This window comes from Saccopteryx bilineata, chromosome 5 (genome assembly GCF_036850765.1).
Source record: "Saccopteryx bilineata isolate mSacBil1 chromosome 5, mSacBil1_pri_phased_curated, whole genome shotgun sequence".
Classification (NCBI taxonomy): domain Eukaryota; kingdom Metazoa; phylum Chordata; class Mammalia; order Chiroptera; family Emballonuridae; genus Saccopteryx; species Saccopteryx bilineata.
This window is the reverse complement of record NC_089494.1, coordinates 211204989-211223382: the sequence shown is the minus strand read 5'-3', so window position 1 is coordinate 211223382 and position 18394 is coordinate 211204989. Positions and strand designations below refer to the sequence as shown.

The 18394-nt window shown below is 38.2% G+C and overlaps 1 protein-coding gene across 1 annotated transcript in view; it reads left to right on the top strand.

The window, feature by feature from the left end:
- Positions 1-4648: 4648 nt before the first annotated feature.
- Positions 4649-18394, top strand: part of NPFFR2 (neuropeptide FF receptor 2) — a 39939-nt gene continuing 26193 nt past the window's right edge. The window contains exon 1 of the mRNA XM_066280881.1: positions 4649-4764. The gene's annotated coding sequence lies outside the window, so the exon portion shown is untranslated. The remainder of the gene's footprint in view (positions 4765-18394) is intronic.

The window sequence follows — 18394 nt, the reverse complement described above, 5'->3', positions numbered from 1 at the left end:
ATCTTGTGACTAAAACTGATCATGATCAATCAAGACATTAATAGCTAATTTTTGAGTTTTCTAATGTAGCAGACATTATTATGCTTTATGAGCATACTAATTTATTTAATGGTCACTAATACCTGATGTGGAGTGGAGGTAATACTGTTATGCCCATATTAAAGACAAGGAACCCAAATAACAGAAAAGTTAAGTAGCATGTCCACTAATCACAAAAGTAGTAATTATGGAACTAAGATTCAAATTTGAGTATTCTTGCTCCAGAATTATGCTCTTAACTATGATGCTCAATTTACATATACAAATATTACTTTTATCAAAGTAACTATATACTGATGACTGTACATCCATCTTTCCAGTACTGACTTCCTAAAACTGACATGCTCAACACTTGTTCAAAAGTGATGAAATCAGGACCTACTTAGTTGGGGGCTTATATTTAATGAAGAAAGAATACAGGTTGATGCATAAGAACAATTAAATGTAATAAATTTTAAGAGAGGTATACATGAATTACTAAAAGGACACAAGAGAGGTTATTCTCTTTAGGGGAAGTCCAAGATGATAGAGCAGCATAAGCAGATACCCTGTGCTGAAAGAGTAAAGCTTGCTTAGAGAAGCACAGGTATGGAGTTCAGAATGGGTCGTGCACAAACATCAAAGACTAATGAGAAATGAGAATGTAAAGAAGGTAGGGATAAGCCAGAAAACATATTGTATCCAATTGTCTATATTAAAATTTTCACTTTGAAAACAACATGTTTAATACAGAGCTTATTTCCTTTCGGTAAAACACAGTCCTTCTGTAGTTACTAGCACCCAAAACTACCCATGGACTGAGGCATCAACTTGCGAGGCATTTTCAAAGCTTCTTATTTTCTAGTATTTTACATCTAATGAGTCTCCAAATTCTATTGATTTCACATCCTAAATATCCATACAGTCTTTCATTCATCTCTCTATCTAGACTGCCAATTCTTTAGTTCAGTTCTTACTTTGATTTTCAGTATTTTTTGAAACAATCCTTCATGCTTCCTCTATCTCCAATGTATTGTATATATATATATATATTAAAGGAAGCAATCATTCTAAAATACCAATCCAGTCATGTCATTATCCTGCTTAAATTTTCGGTGCCTCCCCATTACCCTCAGAAACAATGTCCAGAGTCAGCCCACTCAGTTCTTTACCATCAGCCTCAATCTGTCTTTCTAGTCTCTTCTCCCAGTGTACATACACTAGAATCTATGTATGCTGAACTACTTACAGTTATTCTAATGCAGATGTAAAATAGTTTACTGGTTAAGCATGTGGTTTACCTGCTCAATCTGACTTGATTTCAAAATTGGCAATTCTGTTGTTAATTGTGTGTCATTAATTGTGTGGTTTCCAGGAAGTTATTTACCTTCTCTAAGACTGCATATTCTCAGCTACAAAAGAACAAATATAGAGAACTGCTATAAGAAGCAAATGAGATAATGAAATTTTTATAATATTTTTGGCATTTATTTAGCATTTGTAAAATTTCTGGCATTTATTTAGCATTTAATAAATATTAACTTTGTGTCTTTTTTTTTCTCTTCTCTATACCTGCATAGGTATTGTTCTATCTTCTTGGAATACTCTCTTTCTGTCCAAGGGTTTGCCTGATAATTTCTTACACTTCAATATTATTTGATGTAATAAGTCCTCTGGTAACAGACAGCTGAAATGTTGCTTCTCCCAGGAGGTCTCGCTTATAATAATATTTTAGTTTTACAAACACTATTATAGATTAATGAAAATTGAAAAATAGTCACTCTATAATCACATTACCATGATATATGGACTGTTTTATAATTCAAAGGTACATTTAGACATTATCCATAAAAATTATTTTTTTACATAGAAATATTCCAATTTACCTAAAATATTATATTTAATTTATTTCACTTATTATTCTGTACTCTTTTTTTCTATGTTGGTACATAATTAAAACTTCTTTCATGTTTCATTGCCTCAGATTTCCACCAAGTAGTTAATACAAAGGAATAACATTCGGATTGTAGTATTTATTTCTTTTGAAGTATTTCTAATGTATACATTTTCAGGAATTAGTTTACTAAGTCTAAGTCTATGAACATGTTTTACTGGCATTTATGCATATTGTCAAACTTTTTTCAAAAAGATTATGTTACATATGCTGCTTCACAATAACCTGACAGGTTTATATTCTCACTATTTAAATAGGAAAATAGTGCTTGAGTGTTGTCTTAATATGTATTTTTCTGGTTATTAGCAAGTTCATTTCTTTACTCTTTTTAATTCTAATTGTGTGAATTGATCTATGTCCTTTGTCTTTGCTTTTTTCTTAACAGAAATAAAAACTTTTGTTATCTCTGATGCAAAAAATTTTTAAACAATTAAAATTTTATTCTTATTTTCCATTTTAATATGTATTAATATGCACCTTTGACTTATATCTAGTTACATAATCTAATTTTACAATTATGTGAGGAATATACCAAGTGATATAGAATGATATATAAATGTGGGGGTTTTTTTGGTAACAGATGAACTTGTATTTCTGTCATCTGTGAAGAGGTCAGAGGTAGACCAGTAGAAACTGGAAAGGAAGTTTTCCGGAGCAGTCAAGGACTCAGGCTTCTTTTCTCCTGCTTCTCTGCCATTCTCAGAATGTGGCATCCGCCTCACCATGCAGATGGTGTCTCAGGTTCCACCACATTTGTGTTAGCAGAGAGAAGGGTGGACGGAAATGCCATTAACTGAGCTTGGGAACATTGTTTTAGAAGACCATGATTCTAGTTTTAGACAAGTTGATTTTGAGGTTGACATACAGATAGCTATTGGAAGTGTCAGGTAAGAATCAGGAAACCCAAAAAGATGTCTAGACTGGAAATATAAATGTTTGGATCTCCTTTTCCATGGTAATTAAGGCCAGTAGTGTAGATGAGAATGTTTAGAAATTTAGTCCTAATAAGAAAAGGGGTGAGCATAGTACTGAGCCTTAGGTAACAAGTCTATTAAGTGGCATTTCTACTGGGACCCGGGTATAGAGAAGGAGAATGAGGACAACAGTATGTTGTTTTATAAGCTACAGCAAGTGACTCATAACTTGATGATTATTATATAACAAGTTCTATGCTTATTTTAATTTATAATAGATTTCTTGAAACTAGACATTACCTCATTGTCTCATTAAAAGCATTGCTATTATTTCTATTCATTTTGAATAAATTCCTATTTATTTGAATGGATTATGAAGTGATGGTCCACAATTATTATTGTTTTTTGCACTTGGATTTGAAGATCTCAGATTTAAATAGAGAATTCCATTCTTTCCCCCAAACTAACTTATAATTCTAAGCTTTGACTCTTACTGGTTGTTTATATGCTTTGTCTCTTTGTTTTTCTCTGTAACATTCTATGCCTTGGGATTCCTGATAAAGTTCAGAGAGGTGAGACCAGTATCTCTACCTTAAACTTACTGAAGTCTTAGGAGAGATACCTCTTTCTAGATCCTCAACATAGTCATCATCCAGATTTAAACACACACATCGGAATCTAAAACTTTAATCTAGGACCAAGGAAACTTATTTTAAAAGGCCTCTTCAACCAGCTTTTTCCTGTATCCCACATTTATTAGTAATTTAGGCAGAGAAATATAATAGAAATCTGAATTTAACTTCTAGAGGCTTCTTTGTCATTTAAAAATTACCTCTGTGATCTTGGACAAGCCAATGAACCTTGGTGTCCTGGCATAGACTGGGAAAAATTATACACTATTGCTTAACAAACATAACATACTGTGTGAGGATCCGACCTAATAACATATTCAAAGGCTTTACTCACACTTGACTCTAGGCATGTTACTCTCTTAAAGACCCCTTAATTACCCCTTTCTCAGCAATTGTCTAAACCTCTAAGTTAATCTATTATTCAGTTTTAGGCATCATCTCTCTATTAGCGTCTTCCAGCTAAGCAGATTTTCTTGTTAGAATCTGAGCATTCCCCCCTGGCTCTCTTTTTTCCCTTTCTAATTATGATGTCAATTCACATTTCCAGAATCCCAGAGAGGTTTTCTTGCAGGATAAACAGCCTTTGCAAGGACTCACAGCTCACAGTCCACTTCAGAGAGGTCCTAGAGTGGGTGTTTGGTGATGTTTGGGGTCCTATAGTTCTCATTCCTCCTTCCCCAGAGAGTTTAAAACAATAGCTGACGTTTATTGAATGCTTAAAATGTACCGGGCACTATTCCAGGCATTTTGTACCTACACACTCATTTAATTATCAGATTATCCATTTATTATCATTATTATCCTCACTCTATTTTACAAACGAGGAAACTGAGGCACAGTGAGGTTAAATCATTTGCCGGGCAACCAATGATGCGATGCTAGACCTAGCGATGCTTTTCTTTGCTGCACTGAGAGGTTTTGAATTTCACAAGAAGGTATCCGGATGCCACCTAGCAGGATGTGAATAGCTGCTTCTTTAGAATCCCAGCAGCTGCTGATGCCCTGTGGAGAGTGACGTTTGCTCTGAAGGGGACGAGAGGGGGCGAGCACGTGCTGGCAGCCTCCTCAGAGTCCTGAGAGTGTGACCGACCAACCGGCCGGCCCTCCGGCAGACGCCTCCGGCTGGGACTGAGTTGCCCGGCGGTGGCAGGTGGCTTGAGCCGGCAGAAGCAGACCTGTTGCTGAAGCCCGGCGGGGGCGCTCTGTTTACCGAAGTCGCGGGGCTCTGCGGTGGCGTGGGGCACAGGTAAGCACGCAAGTCTGGGATCCCCAGCGCCTGCCTCTGGCTTGGATGATTATTGTTACCGATCCGGACTGTTACCATGTATTTAATAGCAGTTTTACTCTTTGACCTTTCTCCCTAAATCCTTCTCAATTCCTCGTGCATCCTCTGTGAACTCAGCGGGTGTCGCTTAAGTCACCAACCAGCCGGACTTTGTGGGGACCCTCGCCGGGCTCTGCTGACCGTGTACGGATGCCTGCATCCAGTCAGCAGAGCGGGGACAAGGCAAGGGACCAAGGGACACTTTCTTAACTACTAAGTCCTCCAAATACCCTCTCCTGTGGTATATTGTACCTTTAATTTCCTTGGATTGCTTGATATACTAGCTAGTTTCCTACCTGTTCTCTTCATTCGTGGTCACTTAGAGATTTTTGTATGTGAATCTACATCTGTGAGTTTCCACTTGCCAGAAAGGCTAACGTGCAGTGTCTTACCCCATTCCTGACACCACAGAGCCCTCAGCGGCGGCACTTGGAGAGATTTTTAGTTCTTCCCGCGGGTGAGAAAGTGTTTCCAGACAATGCTCAGTTTCACTTTTCTGCCAAATTTCCAAGAATTTTCAATAACATTGCAGCCCTCTATCAGAATTAGGGTCTGGTGTTGGAAGTCAGGAAAATTATCTGCTCTGTGCCTGGTCCTTTTTTTTTTTTTTTTTAACTCTAAACTAAAAAACAAGATACATTAATCTATCCCTCCCATTTTGTCTCTGCTGGATATTTCAAAGTTTTATTCATTTTAATGATTCTTCAATATAAGATGACAAACCATAAGAAGATGCTGGGATTTTTTTTTCTCATCAAAGTATTCAAAGTTATTTTAACCATTTGTCTAAATTTCTCTATCCATTGTACATCCAAATCATTTTCAGTTGATATGTAGTGAAAGGAAGGATGAGTAAATCGTGGTTTGTAAGCTAATATAAGCTGATACATTGTTTTCAGCTGGAATCTTAATTAAACCAAGATAGCTTGTGAAAAATCTTAATGGTGATATTTTAACGGCTTGATAGTGCAAAACTGCTATGAAATGCTCAAAAAAACCATTGTCGTGTACAGAATGTTGAGTGCCAAGTGTATGCCGAGTTTTAAATGTCTATGATATGGTAAAAGTGGTTACAGTTTAACTATTTAAGAAGACAGTTTCTTCACTATATCTACGGCACTATCATATTAATATTAAAGAGTAGCTATACTAATACTCTAAAATGTGCTTTCATTATTGCTTGATAGTGACTCATGCATTACTAATACATATATAATTATTGTAAGCTTTGTATTAAAATATGAAATTTTCTAAGATCCATATAAACCAGTGAGGTCTTTAAACTGCCTTTTTTTTTTTTTTGAGAGAGAGAGAGAGAGAGAGAGAGAGAGGGAGGAATAGAAAGAGACAGGAAGGGAGAGAGATGAGATACATCAACTCACTGTTGCATCACCTTAGTTGTTCACTGATTGCTTCTCATACATGCCTTGAGCAGGAGATTCAAGCTGAGCCACGGACTCCTTGCTCAAGCCAGTGACCTTGGATTTCAAACCAGAAACCTTCAGATTCAAGTCAGCGACCTTGGGATCTAGTCTATGACCCCATGCTGATGCCAGCTACCCCATGCTCAAGCTGATGCGCCTGCACTCAAGTCAGCGACCTAGGTGTTTCGAACCTGGGACATGTCCCAGGTGGACACTCTATTCACTGTGCTACCCCCAGTCAGGCTCTACCAGCCATTTTTATTGATGTCTGTAGGCATCTTCAGGAGAGTCTAAATTACAAACTTATTTTTTTCTTCATCTACCCTCTTTCTGTCCATTTTATCTGGTATTTTTATTCTTGAGCATTTTGTAAATATATAACAAAGTATTTAAGAGTATCTGTTAAATATTTATTCTTATTTTTAGAATTCTTTTTACCTCATTGCTCTTGTTACAAATCACTCTGTTCATCAATATTTTCTTTATAGATGTTAGAGGCTGTAGAATGTATAGATATAAATTCACTATTACCCAGTGAATAATTTGCTCTTGGAAAATTAGTTCATTTTTTGTTCTTGGTGTTTCTGTATGTGATTTTTGATGAGAATTCCATGCAAATGTCTCTGATAAATATTTATAAATGTTTTCATTGTATTGCACTAAAATAGATTTGCAGCTCTAATAGGGTCACTCAATAAGGAGAATTATGTTTCTCAAATCTTTATATATTTAAAATTATCATTTTGTAAAATATTACCCTCCTTATTGTGAAGAGAGGGAATTGTTTGAGACAAGGACTTTAGAACTATCATACATATTAAAAAAGATAAATATGACATCACATTTCTAAAATATATCTATGTAATCTTTTCATAATCTCACCAAATTATTGTCTTAAACACATGAATTTTATGCTTGCCGTTAGCCTGATGTTGACAGCTGGAGTTTCTTTTCTTTATGTTTCTTGTTAGTTTTAATTTCTAGCTCTGTGGGATAAACTAGCTCTTAAATGAATTTTCCATTTGCCTTGAGTATTAAGGGTCCAGAGTGTCCCTCACTGTACTGAACTTGAGGCAGCTGTAAATAAAGCACCCCAAACAGAATTACAGTGGTCACCACAGAAGGCAGCTCTTTTGAGAGGGTCTCCTGTCCTTCGTGTTCATCATAAGATTCTGAGATTAAGACTTCTAAAAGTGAAGAGATCAGATTCTCTACTCTCTCGGGCTTCCAACTGGCTCTGTGCCCAAGGCAAACCATTTAACTTCTTGCAGTCTAAGATTTCTCAAATATAAAATCTTTTCACTACTCTGGTTTCCCTGTTTATATGGGGAAAGGGCAAAAGATTCAAGACGTGAGAAAGCTTAGATATCCTTGTTTTGCCACTTGAGAGCAGTGACGCTAGGCAGGGCCCTGAAAATTCTGACCCCAGTGTCTGCTGTGCAAAATGGGCTCTTAGAAGGAATGAGAGGATGACAGGCAAGGCTGTGCTGGATGCAGCATTTGGCACATAGGAAGGTACAGTGATGTCTTCTAAGGCACCCAGCTCTGATACACCTAAAGGTTCTCTGGCTCGGGCAGGGCAGGGGAGACGATGAGCGAAGTGCGGAGCAGTCCCTCCTGCGTGTTCAGGCGGCTGTCACCAGTACAGCTCTTACAGAGTGAGACAGGGGCCAGGATATGGGAGGGACAGAGCCTCAAGAATGTTATGAATGCCTCCTTGATATCTTCCCAGTCCCCCTCCACACACACACACATGCGCACACACAAGTCGCAGTAAGTCAGTGCAGCACCCAGATTAAATTCCGCTCATTGCCACACAAGACTGAAAAGATGTGCCCTCTCCCTGTTCCCTTGTCAAAGTAGATTCACTCTGTCACAGCAAGGCCACCAGACACATCGCATACAGAGAGTGCCAGCAGAACCTAAATCACATCAACCCAGTGACTTAAAGACAGAAAACTCCACAAAGCAGATAACCCAGAAAGGCCAAGAAATTGGTTTTCCCTTAACTTTGTTGCCACTGAAAAGTTAACATTTACAAATATTACTAAAGTATATTTCTTACTTTATCTGGGGGGAGGGGGGACTGTGAAAAGGGTTCCATTTAGGTGCCTGCATTGTGGCCATTGCAGGCTACAGCATCTACTAGATGCATCATTTTCTAGTACTTCACAGAAATCTCAGTTGATATTTTCAAAACTCCAAGGGTCAACCAAACACATTAGAATTTTATAACTCTGGTTGCATTCTTACAAAATTTAGAAAACAGCAACTTCCCACCTGACCTGTGGTAGCACAGTGGATAAAGCGTCGACCTGGAATGCTGAAGTCGCTAGTTTGAAAACCTGGGTTTGCCTGGTCAAGGCACATATGGGAGTTGATGCTTCCTGCTCCTCCACCCACTTTCTCTCCTTCTCTCTCTCTCTCTCTCTCTCTCTCTCCTTTCTTTCTAAAATAAATAAAGTCTTTTAAAAAATAAAAACTATTTCTCAAAGCCTAGTAAGACAGTAATAGCTAACATTTAGTAAGCTGTACCTTCATATACATTGTCTCACTTATTCTTCCAGATTTTAGAAATTGAGTATAACCACAATCTCTGTTTTGTTGATAAGGAAACTGTGGCTTGGAAATGATTTACTCAATGAAAACATATTTATTAGACTGAGGAATCAGGATAATTAACTCGTGTAGCCTTTAAGTTTCATGCTTAAATTCATATTGCAGGGTGCCCAGGGAGGTAGGAATAACAGAGTACTGATTTTTGCACATGCCAACCCTTCTCAAGCTAAACCTGCAAACTTAGGAAGAAGTAAATATTAGAGTCTTGTCAAATTTCTATAAGCAGAAGTAGAAAGCATCAGTCACTTGTGAAGCTTTTCCTTAGTGCTCACAGTTGAGTCGCAACACTGCAGACCAGTGATTTGGAATCAAGTTTGGGTATATATATTTTAATGATTCTGACTGAAAATAATACTCATGATTCTCACAGTAAAAAAAAAATGGTCTCAACGCAAGTGTTGGGCAAATGACTTTGTAAAATTTGAATTTTTTTTAGTTTGTTCACTTTTAGTGTTAAAAAAATGGCGCTGGGCAGTGCCAGGTATGTGATCTGTGAAATTGCAAATTACCCTTCTACTTGGGAAGGGCCATTGTCTTGCTAATGTTTGCTGGAGGAGAAGTTTTTGTACCAGAAAGTTTTGAAAAAGAAGAGGAGGAGAAGAGGCGAGAGAGTAAGGAGCCATGTTTGCCGAGTGAGAGAGGAGAGAATGCAGGGTACTGAGGAAGAAGTCAGTGTGTGCAGAGAAGGGAGAAGGTGTGCAGATGGGGAACCAGAGGTGAGGGGCTCTGCGAGCTCTGCTGATATTGGTGGGGCCTTTGATTCTAGGAGAAACCGGAGAAGATTCTCCTGGTTATGGAACCAGATGTGTCAGGGCTTTGTGAGCTCTGAATGAATGAAGAGGGAAGTGTTTTTCCCTGTGTGTTTGCTTGTCGGCTGGTGCGAGACTTTAATAAAGGAATGGCCCATCATTTTTAGACTCCACTGTTTCTTTACCATCTGCCCAAATCTAATGTGAACCTGCATGTGCATGGCCATGACAGGGGCGACAACTGGCTATGCACCATGTTGCTATTTGCAGTCGGAAAAGACTTAAGTTTCGTCTGGGAAAGGGGATATTTAGAGAAACATAACAAGAGGACAAACATTACTTGAAGTCAAATTCACCAGAATGCCAGTTAGATCAGATAGTTGTCTATATTAGTGTTTACCACCTGTGAACATAGAACTCAGTAAGGGAAAATTTTAAATCAAGAGCTTGCTCATGACCTTATGATTCACATATGAGGGAAGGGTGTCAGCCAACATAGGTCTGCCACTTAGGTGAACTGTTTCCTCTTTCAGAGAATGTCAGGTCCAATTCCCTTGTCTCCTTGCAAAATGTAGACATGTAAAGAAGTGTCACTGTAGTATTTAAGATTTCTCTGAACTTCTCTACTTAATACAGGGCATCTTATTTAAAGTCTCTAAATATAAAGTACCTGTTTAAATTTTCTAAATTTTCCTTTTCACTTTACTTACTGTTCCTTTATTTTTGACACACTGGTACCAAAGTCAGTTTGGGCTCTCTGTAGGAACAGTTTCCAGTCCTTGTAAGCAAGGTGGGTATGGTGTTTGTACAACCATTCTCTCTGTGGTGTTGATAGCCTTGCGTTTTCCTTTCCCCTGATTCACCATCTTCTGATCTTCTCTCTGGAATTCCCCATTCTCAACAGGTCTGCAAAGTTGATTTTGTCCTTGGCAAGGCATTTATATAATTTCTATTACAATGCTACTTCAGGCTTGAAACTTTTGGCTAGAATCCTGCATCTTTGGTGTGCTTCCCTTTGTCCCTATTTAATTCAGCTGGAAAAGCTACCTCAAATGATTTCTGATCAATAGTGAAGTTTATACTTCTTCCCAAACCAGCAGCCCTAGGGGTTCAAAGACGGCCAGCCCAAGCTCGCCCAAGTAGCCTTACCCTGAGCTTGCTTTTCTTGATTGTTCAATTTACCAGGTTTATAGCTGTTTTTCTACAGAAATAGAGCCTTGATGGTTCCACAGTGTGCAAGGCCCACACATTCTCTCTGGCTTCACCGGCAGCTGTCACTCCTGCTTCCTTATTTGGTACGGTCCAGCCTGGAGCATACCAAGCCAGCGCTGTGTACAGTTCTGCGTTCTGTCCCTGCCTGGGAAGCAGGCCCCTCAGAGCTGTACCAGGAGAAATGCTTGTTGCCCTTCCAGCCTCAGGTCTGGTGTGCCTCCCCATGCTACTCGTCATTGTGCCGGAGCCCTCTTGCTACCTTCCATCCATTTGTGTGTTTACTTATGTTTAATCTTTTTCTCTGGATGGAGAATCTAAGCTCCATGCGGTGACTCTATGATTTCATATTTCCTGCTTAGCCCCTGTGCCTAGACAGTCTGGCACATAGCAGATACTCAGCAAGTATTTACTCAGTGAACATTTTATTTCCATTTCCACATCAGATTCTGCTGCATTTTTTGGGGGGAGGGGTCCAGTCAAATGGCTAAAGTTTAAGCATTAGGCTGGTCCCCTTCTTTCTTTCTGCTATTATTTTCCTCCTTTCTAGTGCTCCTACCTTAACTAAAAGAGCAAACTATAACTCTTTCTCTTTCATGTGGGAGAAAAATAAATTAAGTTATTTATTTACCATTGACTGTATCATTTTAATATACATTCAGGTTCTATAGTATCTGTGTTTACTGATTTTTAAGAATAATCAAGTCTGTGCACTAGGATAAACCAAAATATAAAACGGCACAACATTTACAGTTTGGTAAAGTTAAATTTACCCATTTCATTAATTTCATTGGCATGAGAACTTTTCATCTTTAAAAATATTTTATTTAAAAAAATATATAATTTTATATAAATGTCCAAATTGTGTTATAATGTTGTTGCTTTAAAATTCTTAATTATTCAGTTTCCTTTCCTAATTGAATCTACCTACTTCTTTTTCTCCTCTGCTTTTATATCACAGGTTACTCATGTTAGCAACTGAATTCTATTTTTATACATTTTTCTGTTTTATAACCATTCATATAAATACAGTTGCAGACATGCTTGTGTATATACAGTGTACATCAATAATTTTGTTACCATTTTTGAAAATGTGCATCTTGGTCTTTTTTTACTCTTTAATGCCTTGTGGAAAGCCCTTCATGTCAACTATTACAGATAAAATTAAAAATTTAAATATCTGTATAATATCTCATAATAAGGATGATTAGAAACAATAAATTCTGCCAATCTCTGCTTTATAAATGTTCACTTTTTTTCCTGAGGTTTTTATTTTATTCAGTTTTATCATAAAACAGGGCTGTAATAAAAACAGTTAATAAATTATTTTAGTTATAAGTTCAAGGGGTAAAAATAGTTTCAAGTTTTAATGTATGTTGCCATATTGCTTTTAAAATGTTACAAATACTCATATTTTCACCAGAAAATAGTAACTACCCTTTCCTCATGTCTCCATAGCCACAGATGCTATAACTCTTTAATTTTTACATTAATTTGAATCACTTAACAACTTGTACAGTTGAATATGTTTTCATGCTTTTCAGTTATTTAGTTTGTCTCTTATGTAGAGTGTTTATCAATATTCTTACTCACTGCTGGGTTATTTGTGAAAGCATGTGTTTTTTGAATATTGTCATGTTAACTCATTTGGTAAACATTTTCCATACCATCTCTTTGTTCAAAATAACTTTTATTAGGCACATTTCAAATAGCCTAAAAATTAATTTGAAACAACTAAGGAGAAAAAAACTTTTTATTGTATTTTGGGGATATGGAGATTCTCTGGGGATAAGAGAAAAATGTTATGAGAGGAAAGCACTACAGTTTCAAACATTCAACATGCAAGTTTTCCAAACAAAATATTAGTTGGCATTAAAAACAAAACAAAACAAAACCCTGTAGCATTGTTTGAAAATGACAAGAGTGATTATTTCTTAGTAACCCCACTTTAATATAGGACCTAGCAAAGCTTCCCAGCTGGGGATAACAGGACATGGACAAACACTTTAAGAAAGAAAGAGTTGCCCTGGCCGGTTGGCTCAGTGGTAGAGCATCGGCCTGGCATGCAGAAGTCCCAGGTTCGATTCCCAGCCAGGGCACACAGGAGAAGCACCCATCTGCTTCTCCACACCTCCCCCTCTCCTTCCTCTCTGTCTCTCTCTTCCCCTCCTGCAGCCGAGGCTCCATTGGAGCAAAGATGGCCCGGGCGCTGGGGATGGCTCCTTGGCCTCTGCCCCAGGCGCTAAAGTGGCTCTGGTTGCGGCAGAGCGACGCCCCGGAGAGGCAGAGCATCGCCCCCTGGTGGGCAGAGCATCGCCGGGTGGGCGTGCCGGGTGGATCCCAGTCGGGTGCATGCAGGAGTCTGTCTGAGTCTGTCTGACTGTCTCTCCCCGTTTCTAGCGTCAGAAAAATACAAAAAAAAAAAAAAAAAAAAAAGAAAAAAGAAAAGAAAAGAAAGAGTTTAGGCTAGTTCAGGAAAATTCAGTCTTTCTCCTATAATGTGTTAGTCACTCTACTAGGTGCTGGAGATACAAAGGAAATGATTATTAGTCTGTGTGAAATGCAGAATAAAAGTGTATATAAGACATAAGAAATAAAAGTTCCCTCTGTGTTCAGAGAATGAGTAACAGGAGAGATAAGTGACTGGGTCCCTATTAATGTTTATAGTTTACCAGATAGAAAAAGGGGTGTGGTGGTCGTTAAAAGGAACAGCATACACAAACAAAGGCCTGGAGATGCAATTTCATGAGTCACGATGGGAAAACGCCAGGAGTGTAGGTGCTCTGGGATAGAAGAGGATGGATATAAAACATTGTAGTCAAGATGGTATATTAGTTATCTATTTCTGCAGACAGCCTAACCCAAAACTTAATTCCTTAGAACAATATTTATCCCTGGAATGGGCATGGTTTGACTGTGTTCTTTGTTCACCATCTCTCACAAGACTGAAATCAAGGTAAATAGCAGTGTTGTGGTCTCATCCGGAGGCAACAGGGGAAGGATCTACTTCCAAGCACACTCATGTGGTTGTGAGGAAAATCTGGTTTCTGTGGATTGTTGTCCTGAGGCCCCCCCTTGGTTCCTTGTCTCTCTCCCCTGGCAACTCACAACTTGTCACTTGATTCATCAGGGTAAGCAAACAAGAAGAGCCCAAAAGAGAATACGAGCAAGATGGATCAGTCAGTCTTATGTAACCTAATTTCAGAAGTGGCGTCCATGACTTTTGTCATATTCTATCCATTAAAAGCAAGTTATTAGGTCCAGGTCCCATTCAAAAAAGAAAGAGGACAGACTATACAAGGACATAGATACCAGGAGACAGAGGTCATCAAGAACTATTTTAAAAACAGCATCTAAAGAATGATAAAAGTAAGTCTATCCACCAGGAGTACCAGTACTCTGGCAAAGAGGTAGGTGATAGAAAAACATAAATAAAATGATAAAGTAGGTAAGCTGTGGAGGACCTTTTACTGTGCTAGTGGATGATAAGAGAGCTTGCATAGGAGGGATACACTGGTCCCTTGGCTTGAAGCTAAAAAATGCTAATGATTGTCATCAAAAAGATCAAGGAGTAGATTTAGATAGGATAGGAATTGCAGGGGTGGTGGTGATTACTAGCAGGGTGATTGAGGAAGCTAGGAAGCTGATATTTGAGCAGAGTCTTGAAGCTAATACAATGGTGAACCTTGTGGAAATCTGGTAAAATGACTACAATACCAGGTTTACCTGGGATGGTCCTAGTATCCTCCTGCTGCTTTGGAGTGACTACTAGAGCACTCACTTTCGCCCTCCAATACAAACTCCTAGTCCATCTATTTCTGGGTGAACCCTACTCTCAGGAGAAGGAAATGAGGCCATGAATGCTGGTGCAGTGTGTTCTGTGAACAGGAAATGATCACTTTAGCTGGAGTAAGTGCATTAGAGGGAACTGAGTATCTTCCAGATTGATTTTTGTTATTTGTATCAAATATTGTTATTATAACAGGAAAAGAAATTACTTTTTCATCCATATTCAATAATTATACTAACACATGACCAGGAGTTTCCTTAAGAACTGAAATATAGCAAATAGTCAGGCGACGTCAGTGAGAAGGGAAGCCCTGTGGGAAGTCCGACTTAATCGGACACATCTGGGCTAGGAGACTTGATGGTTGCTGATAACCTTTTATCTGAGGAGTGAGTTTCTTCAAGTGAAGGTTTCAAGTGGGTGCCTGGCCAGTTCTGTAGCACTTCCAGTTTCCATGTTGAAGACTGGCAAAGTGAACAGCCTTTCAGGGATGCTATTCTTTAATCAAACTCCTTTGAAAGAACTTGTTATTCCAGGGCTAACATCATGGATGGCATACAGTTTTGTATCCCCCTCTAATGCTACCACTGGGAGGAGGGAGGCACCTTGCTGAAGAATCATGAGAGTGCGAGTTTAGTCTACTCTCTTGGCTTTTGCTGGCACAAGTATAGATGAGGCTACAGGTTTTGTGTAGTGTCTGTTGAGAGTAGTTGGTTATTGTTTAAAAGTTTGCTGCCTTTCTGTTCTTCCCCTCTGGTTCTTTGGATACAGAGATCAGATGTTGAGCACCCTTTGACATTTCTATGCTGCCTGCTTCTTTGGCCTTAAGTCTAAGATATACAAAGCAAAGGAAAACCCAGGGAACTCTCCACTACGTTGTTCCTTGAGTCCCCAAATCACTAATTGGTCTGCCTTCCCTTCACTATTCAGAATCTTCATATACTGTATTTACTTCACGTAATGTCCAAGGTTTTTGGTTGTACTTAGTGGAAGAAAGAGGGGAAAGATGTCTACTCTGTCTTCTTAAAGGCAGACGTTTTCTTCCAGTTTATTTTCTAGGGAAAAACTCTGAATAGAGTTAAAAACAAATGTCTTTTTAATCTGTGCCTATATAGAGTAGCTTGATTTTGCTGGAGAAAAAAAAATTACACAATTATATAAATGATCTTTTCATTTCATTAATGTAGATTCCACAGCTAGACTCAATCCTTGCTTTTCATTCTACATTTTTCTAATAGACTACAATTTTTCTCTTTTTCATATAACAATTGTAGACCTCTCTCCCCTCTTTGGATTTCTAGTAAACTCTTTACCCCTTACTTTACTCTTAACTGATGACTTCATTTAATCTATACTGTACTTTATCCATTCTAAGAATTACCGTACCTTAAATATTTAAGAATATCCAAAAATGCGGACATGTCTTAGAATTAGTGGTGCCTAACTATCACTGTCAGAATGGTGATAGTCATGATATAGTTGTCATTGGTGATACTGGACAAACAGTCTTAGCTATTCATACTGTTGTCATTTTTCTGTTTAAATCTAAGAGTGCCCATAATTTCAAAATAAAATTATAAGTGAAAAACATATTGAGTGTTTAATTGTCAACCTTTTTTATCAGCAGTATGTATATAAAATAAAGTTTCATTTTATAATTTATAATTTACATTTGGTGAAAAATAATGTATTACTGTGGTATTAGAAGCTGTACGTGATCTGAGATATTATCCCATTTGTGCAAATATGTTTCTAGATAAACAGATAGATAGATAGATAGATAGATAGATACTTCAAGCATATGAGATGAGGTGGCTGCATCAGAGCAATGAATTTTATATTTACAGAAAGACAATAGCCAAATTAACATTGCAGCAAAAGTCTCCTCTGCCCAGCAACCCTGCAGGTTGGCAGGATACGAGCCAGCTAGAGAAATGCCATATACAATTGACAGATTTCACTTGGTTGGTGAAGAAAATGAAAAAAAAAATTTTTGGTGTGTTTATAAAGAAAAAGAAATCAATTTCCCCTCTTTTTTAAAAATGCTCTGATAGAGGCAATGGGCATCTGCACTCTAGCTCTCTGATATATAATCAATCTCTTCAGAGACCACGGAAGTTCAGTATGTCCAGCTTTCACAAACTAGAGACGTCTCCAAAGGTCTGGGATTTATCTGTTTTGAAATATAAACACCTAGGAAGATAATACCAAAGCCTTCCTATAAATCTCTGGGATAGTCTCTTGTTTTTGGAGTTAACCTAAATGCCTTTGGCAGGATGTAACCATTAGGCTCTTGGGGAAGTACTGTAAAGTTTATTAGCATTTTGGATGAGAGCAATTTACTTCATCATCAGGGAAACAAATGAGTGTAGAACTAATCTAAACATTTCTAGGGGAAGTAAAAACAAACATTCTCTGCATTTGTATTAAATACATTTCTGTATTTTAGGGACCTGAGGCCCTGAGGAACTCAGGGTAGATTAGTTTCCCACAATTTCATTATGCTGAAATGAGACTCTTTCTGCCTCACTTTCATCTGTGCTCCAAAGATAGAACATACCAATTTACTGTAGTGTCAACTGTGTTAAACTGTTTTCTAGACTATCCTTAACCGGTATAGTTGGATAAGAGAGGAAATCTCATGAAACTACAGAGGTTAAAGGGAAGCAGTAGCCATTACTCTTGGAAGGACTTAAGGATAGGAAGCAGTGACAAATAGTTAACAATGTGCTCGGCTTTTTCTCACTGCTTTCTACTCCACACCATGCTCTTCTCAACTGCTGACCCTGAGGAACAACAAAGGTAGAATCTGCCCAAGAAAATAGCTTCCCATAGACCTGTCCACCATTCCCACAGTCCCTGTAAGCAAACAGAACTTGCTTGACTTCCTACATGTTACCTCCAACTCCAAGCTGTCCTCTGCATCCGTGCTTCAGGATGACTGAGTGACTGTTTCTGTGATCCTGAAGCACTCCCTCCCCTCCCTTCCCTCTGTGGGTTCACTTCCTTAGCCACTCCCACACAAACTATCTACAGCCCTACTGCCTGATTTTTTTTAAAAAATTCTATTGGAACACACTGTACCTATTTGTTTATGTATTGTCTCTGGCTGTTTTGTGCTATACAGGAATGATAAGTAGTTGTGATAGAGACCTTTTGGCCACAATATCAAAAATATTTATCTAGCTCTTTGCAGAAAAAGTTTATCGGCATTTGATATTAAGAACAATTCCTATAATAGATACCATGTCCCATATGGTTCTTTTCTTATTGAACTCTTACTGACACATCACTTAAATAGGACATATAAAGCAGGTGTTTAATAATTAATTTAGTAACCTGTAGTTGACCTTTCTTTTTTTTTTTTTTAAATTTTTTTAATTTTATTTATTCATTTTAGAGAGGAGAGAAAGGGGGAGAGAGAGAGAGGAGAGAGAGATGGGGGGAGGAGCTGGAAGCATCAACTCCCATATGTGCCTTGACCAGGCAAGCCCAGGGTTTCGAACCGGCGACCTCAGCATTTCCAGGTCGAGGCTTTATCCACTGCGCCACCACAGGTCAGGCCAAAATGTAGTTGACCTTTCAATGACCCATCTCTGAAAAATTTAGAGATGTCAAGAATTTAGTTCTTGGAGAAGCAATTTTGTTGGAGAAAACTGGTGAAGGGCTGGGCATTTTCCCTTGCCCACTGTAAGCTCATCCCACTGCTACATACACACATATTTTATAAGCGGGAGGTGAGAATATTTTTACTAATATCAAGC